Raw genomic sequence first — 15,782 nt, 5'->3', positions numbered from 1 at the left:
GCTCGAAGGGCTGAATGGCCTACTCCTGCACCTATTGTCTATTGTCAGTATATGTTTTTACCTACTCTGCTTACTTAATACTCAGGTAGGAGGAATGGATGTACATCTAGCTCTGTAATATTATTCAGATCTGTCCTTTATTCCCATCACAATTGGCCCACTGCTTTGGAAATCACTCAACTCCGCATCATTTGAGAAAAGGTTTGGTTACCTGAACTCATTTTTCAGGTGCAGATTTTCCAGTGGGCTGAACCACTGAGGATTTTTGACAAAACAATTGCATTCTTTAAAATACTGACCCAGAGAACCAACTCTCTAATCTTTCTCAAATTAATGACTTCGACCAGAATTTACCTTCCAAATGCCTTAAATAAATGTAGTGTAAGCTCATTATCATAGTGAAAAATGCAAACATTATAAAGCATCAAATTACAATGGGTCTCAATAGAATTTGCCTGTACATTGCTCAAATAGAAATAACAAATGAATGATTTGGCACACCAAGTGGAGGACAAGTTTTGATAGCTAGCAGTGTTGTTCAGTGTAAGCTTAACTAAAAAATATTCAGTCATTTTTGAGTTAATTCACTGGATCCAGTGGGAATACCAATGTTACACTGAGCCTAAAACTATTCTCTAAAAACGTCACTGGAGAATAATAATTAGTGGCCTGGATGTATCAGCATCCCACCCAGCTTCTGAAGTTCCTGTAGATGGTATTAAAAGTAGCCAGAATTTCTCGGTTAGATTTCAATTCAAAATTTGATTATGTTTTTCATTTTTCTGAATCTGAGTGCCATCACAGGGTCACCATTTATTGTCCCTAAGGTGGCAACAAGTCATTGCAGTCCTGATGTGAAATTACTCCCATGATGCTGTTGGGCAGGGAATTCCAGGACCTACTCCCTGTGAAGGTCTATTTCCAAGTCCTTCAAGATTGTGCAAACATTTGAGAGGTGGGGGTTTCTGCTAGTTGGGAAAGAGACTGTGTTCCATTTCACTTGCTTACCATTGTCTTTCTTGGTGCCAGTTCTTGGCTTGTGTTGGAAGTGTTATTATTTAGGCTAAGTAAGTAACTACAGTGCATTTTGTACATCGTACGCATTGCAGGGAGGACAGGCACCATCTTTATAAAACCTTGGTCAGACCCCTGCTGGATTCCTACATGCAGTTCTGGTCACCTCAATGGAAGAAAAATGTCATGGTGCTGGAGAATGTGCAAAAGAGATTCAACAAGATGTTTCCCAGGTTGAGGAGTTTCAATTATGAGGAGAGACTGCAGAGGCTATAGATTTGTTCTCACTGGAGCAGAGGAAGCTAAGCAGGGACAAGATTGATCCATACAAAATTAATACACCTTAGAATCTTGTACAGCTCAATCAAAAAGATCCTTCTCGGATCCTACACAGGCAACTTTTTGCCTTAATAGAGGTGAATGAAGTTAGAGTATATGGATTTAGGGTAAGGGACTAGAGAATTAGAGAGGATTGGAGAATGACCTTTCTCACCCAGAGAGGGGCAAGTACCTGGGATGCACTGACTGAGAGAGAGGTTGAACCAGAGTCACTGACAGCATTTAAGAGTATTCTAGATGAGCACAGACATCACTTAGGCTTAGAATGCTAGGGATCATATGCTAGAAAGTGAGATTAAAAGGGATGGGTCCCTATGGGTTAGAATAGATGGGGTGATTTAATGGCCTGGTTCCATGCTGTAAACTTTGATGACAGCAACTCTGCATCAGTGGTAAAGAGATTATAAGGACTTGGCTTGCATCATGCTGAGTTTTGCCAGCAGTTCCTTGTGGGATTATAGCATTTCACATACATCTTTCCAGACTCCCACACGGTTGCTGAAGTCCGAAACCTGTTGGTGGGTTCCCATCTGTGGTCTTGATGTAGAGCAGGAGTTTGTGAAGAGAAAGAAAGAAAAAACCATACAGACGAATACATCTGAAAGATTTTTTTTTACATTCTTGCTAAAAATACCCGTCAGGCAGAATCTGTTGAGAGAAACTAGGGTTACCCAACACCTTCTTGTTTGCTGTTAGATCTGCACCACTGTAGGTCAAGAACAATGGGGATTATAGGATGGCAAGGAATTAAGAGGAAATTAGTAAAGCTGCATTATTTTAATTGTGTTTTCTTTTAATTATTTTTCAGCATTTCAAGTGTATTGTTGCTGCCTATATATTTTATATACAGTATATTTTAAAATACTTAATATCCATACTAGAAAGCAAAGGATGGAATTTTGAAATTTAGTTTTGAAGCTTCCAAAGTTTTTTTGGGGGGAGGGCATGCTCGAATCTTCCCAAGTCCTGTCTTGTTCTTCCCTTGTTACTCCATTGCCTTATCCAAAGGATTGTTGCCGCACAACACCTCACCACATTCCTTCCAGATCAAGGGAGGGGAGGTTCAAGTGAAGGGGAAGATGGTGAGCCCCATTCTGGGCAACCCAGTCTAGCATGTAGTTTTTTGCTGGTGCACTCATAATTGTGAACTCTCTGTCCATTTTTGTTGATGTGGTCTGCATTCCCTTCTGTCTTTCCTTTTTTCCCCTCATCATCTGTTTTGCCTCATTGTTTTCTGGTTGTCTTTATGTATTCTTCGTTCCTTGTCCACCCTAAAGTTATCTAGACAGATAGTAACTACATTCAGGTAACCACAATATGGGAAGGATGTGACAGCTGAAGAGCATGCAGACAAGATTCAACAGCGTGTTGCCTGAGATGGAGCATTTCAGTTACAAGGAGAGACTAGAGAGATCTGTAGTTACCTACCATCATGACTGTTCCTGTTAAATAAGGGCATAATGTTAGCTGTCCTCCAGTCTTCTGGTACCTCACCCCTGGCTATTGAAGATGCAAAAATCTCCATCAGAGTCCTAGTTGTCTTCTTCTTATGGCCCACCATGGCCATGCTGAGCATTTGCACATCTACTTTAGTCCCATTTTTCCTTTTGGTTTTGATGCCGCAGCAATGGGGAGAAAAAAAAGACTCTGACCATCTCTATCTTTCTTATAACTTTAAGTAGCTCTGTCAGCTCATCCCACCCCACTCCATAGCATCCTTTTCATGAGCAAAATCACATCAAATCCACCCTATCTCTTTCCATAACTAAAGTTCTCCTATCCAGGTAACATCCTGATGACTCTTCTATACACTTTCTCCTGTATAATCACATCTTTTCTCCAGTGTGGCATCCAGAAGCACACAATACTCCAAATTTATCAAGCCAATATTTGGTAAAGTGTAACCTAATACCGCAGATTCTATATTCTATGACCTGACTTACGAAGAATGTATGCCATGTGCCTACTACTCCACCCTAACATCATGGTGGCTATGGATGCTAGTCCTAAAAGTCACCCTTTTCATCAGCATTCTTTTGTACCCTACCATTCACTGTGTATGTATGACCCCTACTGGATTTCCTAAAATGCATCACCTCATAACTATCAAGAAATTTTCATCTGCCAATGCTCTGGCCCAATTTTCTATCTAATCTATATTTTGCAGCCTTAGACAATGTTTCTCACCAACCACAAAACCATTAACTTCTGTGTCATCCATATGCCGACTCCTACATATATAGTATGAATCACAGACTTCCAATCAGAAAAGCAACCTTCCACCACTACCCTCTGTCTCCTATCATCAAGCTAATTTTGGATCCAAGTAGTCAATTCATCTTCAATCCTATTTATCTCAAATTTGTGGACAACCTGGCGTGTGGGACATATTTAAATGCCCAACTAAATTTCTTATAAATAATTTATGCTGTCCACAATAAATTCTCACAAAAGATAATCCAGTGAGTTAGGATTTCCTCCTCAAAGACCTACTACTAATGATTAGCCACATCTTTTCAAATGTATAAAATTCTTATACCTTAAAATCTTCTCCAATAATTTTCATACCATGAATGTAGGGCTCACCATTTTGCAGTGAGCTATCATCCCTCTTGTTCTTTTAAATAAAAGCATGCTGGTACTATAACTATCCTGCTGTCTTCTAGTACCTCACTGAGGCTATTGAAGATGCGAAGATCTCCAACAGGGCCCTAAATGCCTTCTTCCTGTTTGCATAGTATCTGGCCTTTGGGATTTCTCCACCTTTATGCATTCCAGGGCATTTAACTTCTCCACATCCTTACTAGTGATCTTCTGTCAATATACATCTCCCTGAACTCACAATCTTCCACATCCTTCTCCTGAGTGAACAGGTGAGAAGAACTCAGTTAGGACCATGCCCACATCCCATGGCTCCACACATAAATTATTTCCTTGGTCTCAAAGGGATTTGCTCTTTCCCTGGGGATCTGCTTGTTCTCAAGATACTTAGAAAATGTCTTGGTAATCAGCCTGCCAAAGATATTTCATATCCCTTTTTAGTCTTTACAGTTTCTTTCTTCAGTTGTCTCCTGCACCATCTTAATTCCTTAAGAGACTCACTTTACTGCAGATCCCTTTTTCTTTAACTTTTATTTGCCTGAATTAACTTTCATTGAACTTTGTCATCTGAGGTTCCAAATCTTGCCTTCTTTACCTTTCACCTCAAATTCCCCAAATTTTCTTTTCAAAGACTATCAGTTATCAATTGTTGCTTAACTCACAAGTACCTTCTCCCAATCTACTTTCATTGTGATTCTCTTCCTTAAATTGAGGGAAGGCTGATTCCAATAGCATCTTCTTAAGACTTCCCTGCTGCTTTCTCTGTCTCCTTCCTTCGCCTCCGTCTGGATCTCTGATTCAGAAGAGGATGATGGGGATAATGTTGTATCTCGTTTTATGGGTTGGTTCTCTCAGAGTCATATAGCCATAAAATGGGGCTTTCTCCCTAATAAGTCAGTGCCAACCGTCAACCATTCTTTACTAGTCACTTTTTATAATATGGAAACATAGAACATAGAATAATACAGCACATTACAGGCCCTTCGGCCCACAATGTTATGCCAACCCTCAAACCCTGCCTCCCATATAACTCCCCACCTTAAATTCCTCCATATACCTGTCTAGTAATCTCTTCAATTTCACTAATGTATCTGTCTCCACCACTGGCTCAGGCAATGTATTCCACGCACCAATCACTCTCTGAGTAAAAAACTTTCCTCTAATATCCCCTTTGAACTTCCCACCCCTTACCTTAAAGCCATATCCTCTTGTATTGAGCAGTGGTGCCCTGGGGAAGAGGCGCCAGCTATCCACTCTATCTATTCCTCTTATTATCTTGTACACCTCTATCATGTCTCCTCTCATCCTCCTTTTCTCCAAAGAGTAAAGCCCTAGCTCCCTTAATCTCTGATCATAATGCATACTCTCTAAACCAGGCAGCATCCTGGTAAATCTCCTCTGTACCCTTTCCAATGCAACCTGGTAAATCTCCTCAGTACCCTTTCCAATGCTTCCACATCCTTCCTATAGTGAGGTGACCAGAACTGGACACAGTACTCCAAGTGTGGCTGAACCAGAGTTTTATAGAGCTGGGTCATTACCTCGCGACGCTTAAACTGTATCCCTCGACTTACGAAAGCTAACGCCCCTTAAGCTTTCTTAACTACCCTATCTACCTGTGAGGCAACTTTCAGTGATCTGTGGACATGTACCCCCAGATCCCACTGCTCCTCCACACTACCAAGTATCCTGCCATTTACTTTGTACTCTGCCTTGGAGTTTGTCCTTTCTAAGTGTACCACCTCACACTTCTCCAGGTTGAACTCCATCTGCCACTTCTCAGCCCACTACTGCATCCTATCAATGTCCCTCTGCAATCATCAACAATCCTCTACACTATCTACAACACCACCAACATTTGTGCCATCTGCAAAATTGCCAACCCACCCTTCTAACCCCATATCCAGGTCATTAATAAAAATCATGAAAAGTAAAGGTCCCAGAACCAATCCTTGTGGAACACCACTAGTCACAACCCTCCGATCTGAATGTACTCCCTCCATGGCTTTGTAAAGGGCAGATCGTGTCTCACAAGCCTGATTGAGTTCTTTGAGGCGGTGACCAGGCATATAGATGAGGGTAGTGCAGTGGATGTGATCTACATGGATTTTAGTAAGGCATTTGACAAGGTTCCACATGGTAGCCTTATTCAGAAAGTCAGAAGGCATGGGATCCAGGGAAGTTTGGCCAGGTAGATTCAGAATTTTGCTTACATGCAGAAGGAGTACATTCAGATCGGAGGGTTGTGACTAGTGGGCATTTAGAGAATCATGGTCTTATCAGGGACAGTCAGCATGTAAGCAAAATTCTGAATCTACCTGGCCAAACTTCCCTGGATCCCATGCCTTCTGACTTTCTGAATAAGGCTACCATGTGGAACCTTGTCAAATGCCTTACTAAAATCCATGTAGATCACATCCACTGCACTACCCTCATCTATATGCCTGGTCACCGCCTCAAAGAACTCAATCAGGCTTGTGAGACACGATCTGCCCTTTACAAAGCCATGCTGACTGTCCCTGATAAGACCATGATTCTCTAAATGCCCATAGATCATATCTCTAAGAATCTTTTCCAACCACTTTCCCACCACAGACGTAAGCCTCACTGGTCTATAATTACCCAGACTATCCCTACTACCTTTTCCGAACAAGGGGACAACATTGGCCTCCCTCCAATCCTCCGGTACTATTCCTGTGGACAACGAGGACATAAAGATCCTAGCCAGAGGCTCAGCAATCTCTTCCCTCACCTCGTGGAGCAGCCTGGGGAATATTCTGTCAGGCTTCGGGGACTTATCCATCCTAATGTATTTTAATAACTCCAACACTTCCTCTCCCTTAATATCAACATGCTCCAGAACATCAACCTCACTCATATTGTCCTCACCATCATCAAGTTCCCTCTCATTGGTGAATACCGAAGAGAAGTATTCATTGAGCACCTCGCTCACTTCCACAGCCTCCAGGCACATCTTCCCACCTTTATCTCCAATCGGTCCTACCTTCACTCCTGTCATCCTTTTGTTCTTCACATAATTGAAGAATGCCTTGGGGTTTTCCATTACCCCACTTGCCAAGGCCTTCTCATGCCCCCTTCTTGCTCTTCTCAGCCCCTTCTTAAGCTCCTTTCTTGCTACCCTATATTCCTCAATAGACCCATCTGACCCTTGCTTCCTAAACCTCATGTATGCTGCCTTCTTCCACCTGACTAGATTTTCCACCTCACTTGTCACCCATGGTTCCTTCACCCTACCATTCTTTATCTTCCTCACCGGGACAAATTTATCCCTAACATTCTGCAAGAGATCCCTAAACATCCACCACATCTCCATTGTACATTTCCCTGCAAAAACATCATCCCAATTCACACCCGCAAATGCTAGCCTTATAGCCTCATAATTTGCCCTTCCCAATTAAAAATGTTCCTGTCCTCTCTGATTCTATCCTTTTCCATGTTAATGCTAAAGGCCGGGGAGCGGTGGTCACTGTCCCCCAGATGCTCACCCACCGAGAGATCTGTGACCTGACCCGGTTCGTTACCAAATACTAGGTCTAGTATGGCATTCCTCTTAGTCAGCCTGTCAACATATTGTGACAGGAATCCGTCCTGGACACACTTAACAAACTCTGCCCCATCTAAACTCTTGGAACTAATGAGGTGTCAATCAATATTAGGGAAGTTAAAGTCACCCATGATAACAACCCTCTTATTCTTCCCACAATCCCATAAATACCCCACCTCCTGATTTTCTTGTTACGTATTATGGAATATTTACAGTGACTAATTCACCTATCAGCTCATGTGTCTTTGGATGTGGAAGTAAATTGGAGCTTCTGGGGATGAATGCACATGGTTTCAGTGAAAACCTGAAAATTATATACAGGCAAAACCAGAGGTCAGGATTGAACCCAGTTTACAGGAGACATTTGTCAGCAGTTCTAATGGCTGCACCATTGTTCCACACATCTTCATGCCATTGTGTGTTGCTTGCTTGATTTCTTTCTTACTGCATATAGGGTGACTTCAAGGCAGGCCGAAAAAATTGGACAACATTCAAATGAATTTCATGCTCACAAAGGTTTAATGTCCAAGCAACAGGAAGGAGTGATGGGAGTGAAAAAGCAGCAAGCTTGAAACAGCAGACCAGGGAGTAGAATGCTAAATAGGAGGGCATGGAAGTGTGAAAGTTTGCAAGGAAGGCAGCATTTGGAATGAATCGTTTTGTTAAACATCGCCCTCTTCCAAATGGCAAAGTAAAGCAGTCTAATACAGAGTGAGGGTAGATAAACTTTGACCCATGACTTCCCTCAAGGAAATTATTTTCTAAAGCCATAACTTAGAAAAAGAAAGAGAGAGAGAGAGAGAGAGAGAGAGTGCTAATGAACACTGGACATATATTCAAAAGAAGCTGTGAGAAATAGTGTGGTGATTCAATCTACAGGGAGCCTCGTGTGCAATTCCAATTAATCAGATTCAAGAATAACCTTTACGGAGAGCAATGTGAATGAGTTGCCAAGCTACCTTCTGGTCCAGGGAATTATTTATTTTATGGGGAGAATGATTTTAAAAAACATTGCAGTGCTTCAGGAGCTTTCATAAAATCATTAATTCTTCTGAGGTACACTCTATACATAGAGAAGTCCTGAGGAAAAGAAAATTCTTTCCTCTTCCTTCCTTTAATAAATATTCTTGCAGTGAATATCAATTTTAAGATTGGAGGCTTGTGTTTACTCTGTTGACCTCAACATTAACTCCAGGGATTTAACTATGTAATTGGTTTCAATTAAAGCATAGACCAAGGTTGTACTGTGCTAGTGTTTACCACTTTGTAACAAGTGGTACCAGGAGAACTGTTTTCTGTAAAGAACAATATGGCTGCTCACTTATAAGGGTTTAGTGTTAATGTGTTGCGGCTTTCGACTAGCGATCTGGAGGCCTGAGCTAATGATGCAGCAACTTGAGAAACAGCCCCAGACATACAATTGCATTTTAACTGAGTATGGTATCCAGGAGCCCTAGAAATTTGAAGACAAAGTGAGTTAGAAGAAATACTTTCCATTGACTGAAGTCAAATTCAAAGAAAAAGAAATGGCTATGATTTTTGGAGCTTGAGTAACGATCCTCAACCCAGCTAGAAACATAAAAGACTGCAAATAATGGAATTTGAAGCTGAAAACAAGCTGCTGGAGGAACTCAGCATGTCAGGTAGCATCTGTATAGACAAAGGAAAAATCAACCTGGTGGAATGTCTTGACCCAAAACATTGACTATTCCATTGCCTCAATAGATGCTGCCTGGCCCGATGAATCCTTGCAATTCTTTTTTTTTTGCTCCTCAGTCCAACTATCTTCAACTGCTTTATCAATAATCTTCCCTGCACATATTAGGAATGTTAGTTACACATCATTTTTTCTATTCTCCCTTCTGAGATGAGGCAGCAATCGTTGCTGCATATGTCAGGACGTGACAATGTTCAACTTGGTTTGATAAGGGATAGCTAATGTTTGTACCACACAAAAGAAAGCAATAACAATCTCAAAAAGTCATCTCCCAATGACTTTTGGTATCATTGAGTTTCCTGTCATCAACGTCCCAATGAGACTGCAGAGTACTCTATTCACCAATTACATGAATAAGGTGGTTATTCTGTAGTGAGTGACTCACCTCCCAACTCCCCCAAGTTTTATACCATTTACAGAGCAACTCATAGGTGTGATGGAACACTCACATCTTGTCAGGATGTATACACCTCCAGAAGTATTCAAATAGTTCACATCAACCAGGATAAAACAGCTCACCTGACTGGAATCCTGTCTTACACCTCAGGTCTTCATATTCCTTCAGTCTTATAGCTGCAATATCTATCATTCACAAATGAAATATAACAATTCACCAAGATTCTTTTAAGAACATGCTCAAACCAATAACTTCAGCCACCTTGAAGGTCAAAGGCAGCAATTGCCTGAAATACACCATCTTCTGGTTTCTATCCATGTGCCCTAACTCAGAAACACAAATCTATTGTTTCATAATAGTGGGTTCAAAATCCTACAACTCCCTATGAAGCCCTCACCTGTGAGACTCGAAAGCACATGGGATACAATTTAATATATACACATTCACACAACATGTGTATTAATGCCTTGCTTATATGTTACTGTGTATCTAAACTAAACATTAGTTTCTTCAATGCCCATTTAGCTGAGTCAAGTTACATTTATCTCAGCCAAGTTTAAATGCTATTATCTTTTTTTGATTTATTTCCTATACTCCTTATTTAATGCCGCAATCTGCACACAAAAAATAACTTATTCCCACCAGCTGTAGCTTACTGTTAGGTAGCTAACAGTTCTGGAATAGATCATAGTTTGGACCACAAAGAGTGAGAAGATCAAATTGAGAATACAAGATGTTATTACTAACTATAAGGTGCATGAATCTTGTTACTGGAGGATAGTCTCCAAGTTCTCCTGGAAAGAGACTCCCCACCTGTTATGTCTGTCTTGGTCATCTCTGTGTTAGTACCAATATTGGCTACAGATACAGAAATCTTTCTTTAATACCTCTTTGATCTTTGGTAAAATGAACACACTGAGGAGAAATTTATTTAAATGCCAACTCACAGACACTCATGACAATGGAGCTTGTTCTGTGGTAGATCATGTGCCTCTGCCCACAACTATGAAATATTATGATTTTATTGACTGCAGCCTGTAGTGAATGATCTGCACTTGAGTGGATACAAAAATGATTCAAAATGTGTTTTTTGATCAACAAAGTCTGTGGTCTGGGTTGGGAAATGATACTTTTACTTCCTGAATGCATCTACTCATGGTTGATTGAGGTCACGGGAGAATTTCCTTCATGTTGGAAATATTGCTTAAATTGTTTAACAGGAATACATTAACTACTTGGCAGTTCAAAATTGACACAGCTGCTTCAAATAAATAGACTCTCAATTTTCCTTTAAATGTTCAGTAAACCATATGAAATTCATTCTGGAAATGATATTTTGTCTTCCCTTCAACAAAGGGTCCAGTCAGGAATGTTCACGCCGTGATCCTGCTAATCCGAAAGGAGACCAATCCTGACATTACACGCCAGACCAAGTGACCCAGTGGGTGGTAAAAGGATAAACCCTCGGCCCACTGGAAATCATGAAAATCGTTAGCCACAACATTGAAGGCTTCAGCCACGGTAAAGCAGAAATCCTGGCAAACTTAAAACTGGACATCTTGTGCATACAAGAAACTCATAGGCTGAACAACCAACCCTATGTGCCTGGAATGCACTTGGCTATTGACATCCCTAGCCAAACTTATGGAAGTGCAATCTATGTTAAAGAGAAACCTATAGTAATGAGCACAGCAAACATCCAAGCTGGCTCAATGGAACTTCTGAAAGTTGAAACAAAACACATAAATATCATATTGGTCTACAAACCCCCTAATGAACCACTCACGTGGCCACCTAACCTAGATCTCCAGGACAAAATGTACCTCATTATTGGTGATTTTAATAGCCATAGCACCAACTGGGGATATGAAGATGATGATGCAAATGGAGAAGAGGTTGTATCGTAGGCTCTAAACAACAGCCTTGAGCTACTATATGAGTCAAAGGAGACCCCTACCTTCACAAGTGCCAGGTGGAGGAAATGATATAACCCAGACCTTGCCTTTGTTACCTCGGCAAGCTCCAACCTCTTCACATGAACAATCCTCCAACATATACCCAAATCCCAACATCGTCCAGTCCAGGTAGAATCCCTTCCAGTTCTGAGACCTGTACCATCAAAGTACCTACCAAGATTTAACCTGAGGAAAGCGAATTGGACATCTTTCGCAGAATCCCTTGATCAACTTATCAATACCATACCACCAGAACCTGATCATTATGATGAATTTGTCCGACTAATCTGGAAAGCAGCACAGCAGAACATACCTAGAGACTGCAGAACCAAATATATTCAGGGATTGACTAGTGATATCAAGCAAAGTTATGATGAGTATGTCAACTTATACGACCAAGACCCATTTGGTCAAGACACAATTGAAATGGGAGAGTCAGTTCTGTCCCTACTGAGTCGAGAGAGACAACAGCGTTGGCAGGAACTGATAGAAAACACAGACATGACCAAGAACTGTAAGAAGGAATGGGCAACTGTTCGGAAACTCAACTTAGACAATAGACCACCACAGAGAATTGCTGCCGTAACACCCAATCAGGTTTCCCACCAACTGATACTAAATGGTCGACTAAATAACAAGGAATGGAGGCAAAAGAAAAAGCAACATCAGGAGATGGAGTCAGTTCTCTCAAATGGGAATAACACGTTCCCACCTCTCACCCTAGAAGATCTAAAGGATGAAGTATCACAGCTAAAATCCAACAAAGCTGCTGGCATAGATGGGATTCTTAATCTTGGACCTAAAGAACTCCACTGGCTTCTGTCTCTTTTTAACTGTTGCCTAAGATCATTAAAGATACCTAAAAAGTGGTTAAGAGCCAAAGTTGTTGCTCTCCTAAAACCCAATAAAGACCCCAACATTTCTAAAAACTACAGACCGATTTCTTTGGTCTGCCATCTCTATAAACTCTACAAGAGACTTATACTGAAAAGAATATCCCCCTTAGTCGAAGATCTTCTAACACCAGACCAAGCTGGGTTCAGGCCAGGCTGCTCTTGCTGCGGTCAAGTCCTGAAATTAACCCAGTATATTGAGGATGGCTTTGAAATGCGACAAATTACAGGGGTAGTATTCGTTGACTTAACAGCAGCATACGACACTGTGAATCACAGAGGCCTTCTACCGAGATTATCTAAAATGTTAAAGAATGAAACCACAGTCAAATTAATAAGAAGCCTCCTAGAAAATCACAGATTTTATGTAGAAATGAATAGAATTAAGAGTGGGTCGTGTCCACAAAAGAACGGACTACCACAGAGATCAGTCCTGGCACCTCTACTATTTAATGTCTACACAAACGACCAACCAACCTTACCTAACGCACACAGGTTTAACTATGCAGACAACCTATGCATAGCAACACAAGCTAACTCCTTCCAAGAAGCTGAAATACTACTTAGAGCAGTCCTCGAAGCAATCAAGCAGTATGATGAAAAATGGTCTCTGAACACAAATCTAACAAAAGCTCAATTGTGTGCATTCCACCAGAGGAATCGAGAAGCAGCACAGAAACTCAAGATCTTCTGGTGTGGGAAAGAGTTTGAACACCATCCAACTCCAATTTACCTGGGCATGACCCTGGATAGGACGCTCTCATTCGCACCCATATCCAAAAACTCATAGGGAAAGTTGGCTCTCGCAATTCTCTCTTGAAAAAATTAGCAGGCACAAAATGGGGAGCTAACGCTCACACACTTAGATCAACTGCCCTAGCACTCTGCTATGCACCTACAGAATACTGTGCACCTGTGTGGGGCAGATCAGCCCATAACGAAGCCCGCCGAATAATCACAGGCACACTGCACCCCACACCCACTAACATCATTTATAGACTTGCAGGCATTGCTCCTCCAGAGATTCGAAGACACACTACAACAAAAATTGAAAAAGGTAAACAGAACTCGCATCCACGGCACCCATTACATCATCATGCCAGTTTCCAACCGCCTAAAATCGAGGCTTTGCTACAGTGGAAGAACTACCACACGGAACATCCTCCCAAACATACAGGATTGACCTCTAGCAACAAACAGAAGCCAGAACCCCACCAAACAATACAGTGCAAGACCCCACAGAAATGTTACCAGATGGGGCACTGCTTGACAGATGGAAGTGGTGCACTCTCAACAGAGCGAGAGCGGGAGTTTGTAGGACGGGAGACAATATAGTGAAGTGGGGTTCAAAGACCAGCGAATCCTGTGAGTGTGGCAAAAGGGTGCAGAACATTGTACATGTTCGGCACAACTGCCCACTCTCAGCTGATTTAGCTGACACTGACCAGTTCAACATCAATCAAACAACACTAGAGTGGCTGGCTGTCTGGTGTGATAAGCTATGATGATGATTCCCTTTTACAGCAAGGGGAAGAATGTCTCATCATTGAACACCTCACTCTGCATAGTTGTAGCCTGGGGAAAAAGTACACACTCAGGACAACTAAGACTTTTTCACGTTTTAATTCCTTTATCGGTTTTCGATGTTTAAGTGCCAGAAGAGGGTCACGAAACAAAACGAATGAATTTACAACCAGTTCCTGCCATTACAATTTCAGTTTAACTTTCGATCCACACCCTCGTGTATGGACAGATTTGCGTATGCAGTATAAAAATACCAGAACTAATACGGTACTAATACGGTAGTGGCAATCCTGAAGGAACACAATACAAACAACATTAGAATCCCACCCGCCCTGCATCTTATACATAACAGCGAAAAACGTAAGCGAATACATCTCATCTAAGACGTACACACGTGCTGAACTTCCAAACAGAGACTAAACATTCACGCTACGCAGTTACATGCACAATCAGTCCCAATACAATAAAGTTAGACAAAAGGTACACTTTGGCACAACTTTTACAAGGTATTCCCTAGTAGTTAAATTACAGGAAGACTGACCTACTTGGCTGGTGAGGAACTTTGCCCAAGCCACGCAATCCAGCGTTGAGTCATTTACTCGAGAAAATCTAAAGCATCCACATGTAAAACATGTCGATATTCTCGATTCACCAATGAGCATAAATGATTTCACATGGATACTGTCAATTAATGCTCACCTTTCCTCACCATGCCCACCCTCGGGAGGAACTCAATTCCAACGCCCCAGCAGCATCTTCAGCAGAAACAAAATGGTCTCACCACTATCCCACACATGTGTAATGACATCACCGTATCCCTTAAAGGCACAGACAACTATTCTAGCATTACCCAGATGGATGCCTAAGTACACTTCTAACGATACTGAATAAGATCCGACGGTCACCTGGTTACGTAGTTTTTATACCAGCTCTGGCATTACAATCAGGCAATCCCATGAACAGTTCTAACTACAGAATGACTTGTCTGTAGTGGTCAAACTTCAGAAAGTAAATGGAGATTATGACACTTGTACTGTATGCACAATAAACCAATATAAATAACCATGAGAGTGAGTGCATGTAGGAACCAAAAATATGAACTGCATTTAACCTCATCGAGATATTGTTTGAAGAAACACATATATTTCCATCTTGCTCCTTTATAATTGTTAGTGCCTGGAATAATCGGGCAGGCTTGTCAAAATAAATTGTTATCTATTCCTATTAGAGATAAATCATTTTACATCCTGATTACAAGAATGATTCCATTCCCATCTCAGGAAGCTTTTAGTTTCACTTTATTGTAATAATAGACATGGCCAGTCAATATCTTATCCACTTTGCATGTCCTTAAGCATCTGTTTAGATGATATATGTACCAACGTTTGTATTTTGAAAGAGTGTTAACATAGAAATACAGAACAAGAATGAAACAAAGGAACTCCTTGTTCATGTGAACATTTTGAATGAAGCAGGGTATCAGCCAAAGGAACTACTTCAAATCAAATTTATCTTAATTTTATCTTTGACCTACACCCTTAACCTGATTCTGATGTTGACAATTTACAAGTCAGCATTGCTGCTTCAGGACCCTTCCTCTGTCACATAGCAGTTATGCTGAGAAGGCAGGCGGGTGATGCTATGAAGATGACATGCAATGACACAATTAGAACAGAGTGCAATTTCTCCCATTAATATAAACCTCTCATCCAGCTAATCCATCTTAGAGCAGGAACTTCATAAAGATGTAATTGTGAAGAATTTTCAGATTTGACAA

Source organism: Mobula birostris, chromosome 10 (genome assembly GCF_030028105.1).
Source record: "Mobula birostris isolate sMobBir1 chromosome 10, sMobBir1.hap1, whole genome shotgun sequence".
Taxonomy (NCBI): Eukaryota; Metazoa; Chordata; class Chondrichthyes; order Myliobatiformes; family Myliobatidae; genus Mobula; species Mobula birostris.
Note: the sequence above shows the minus strand (reverse complement) of the source record.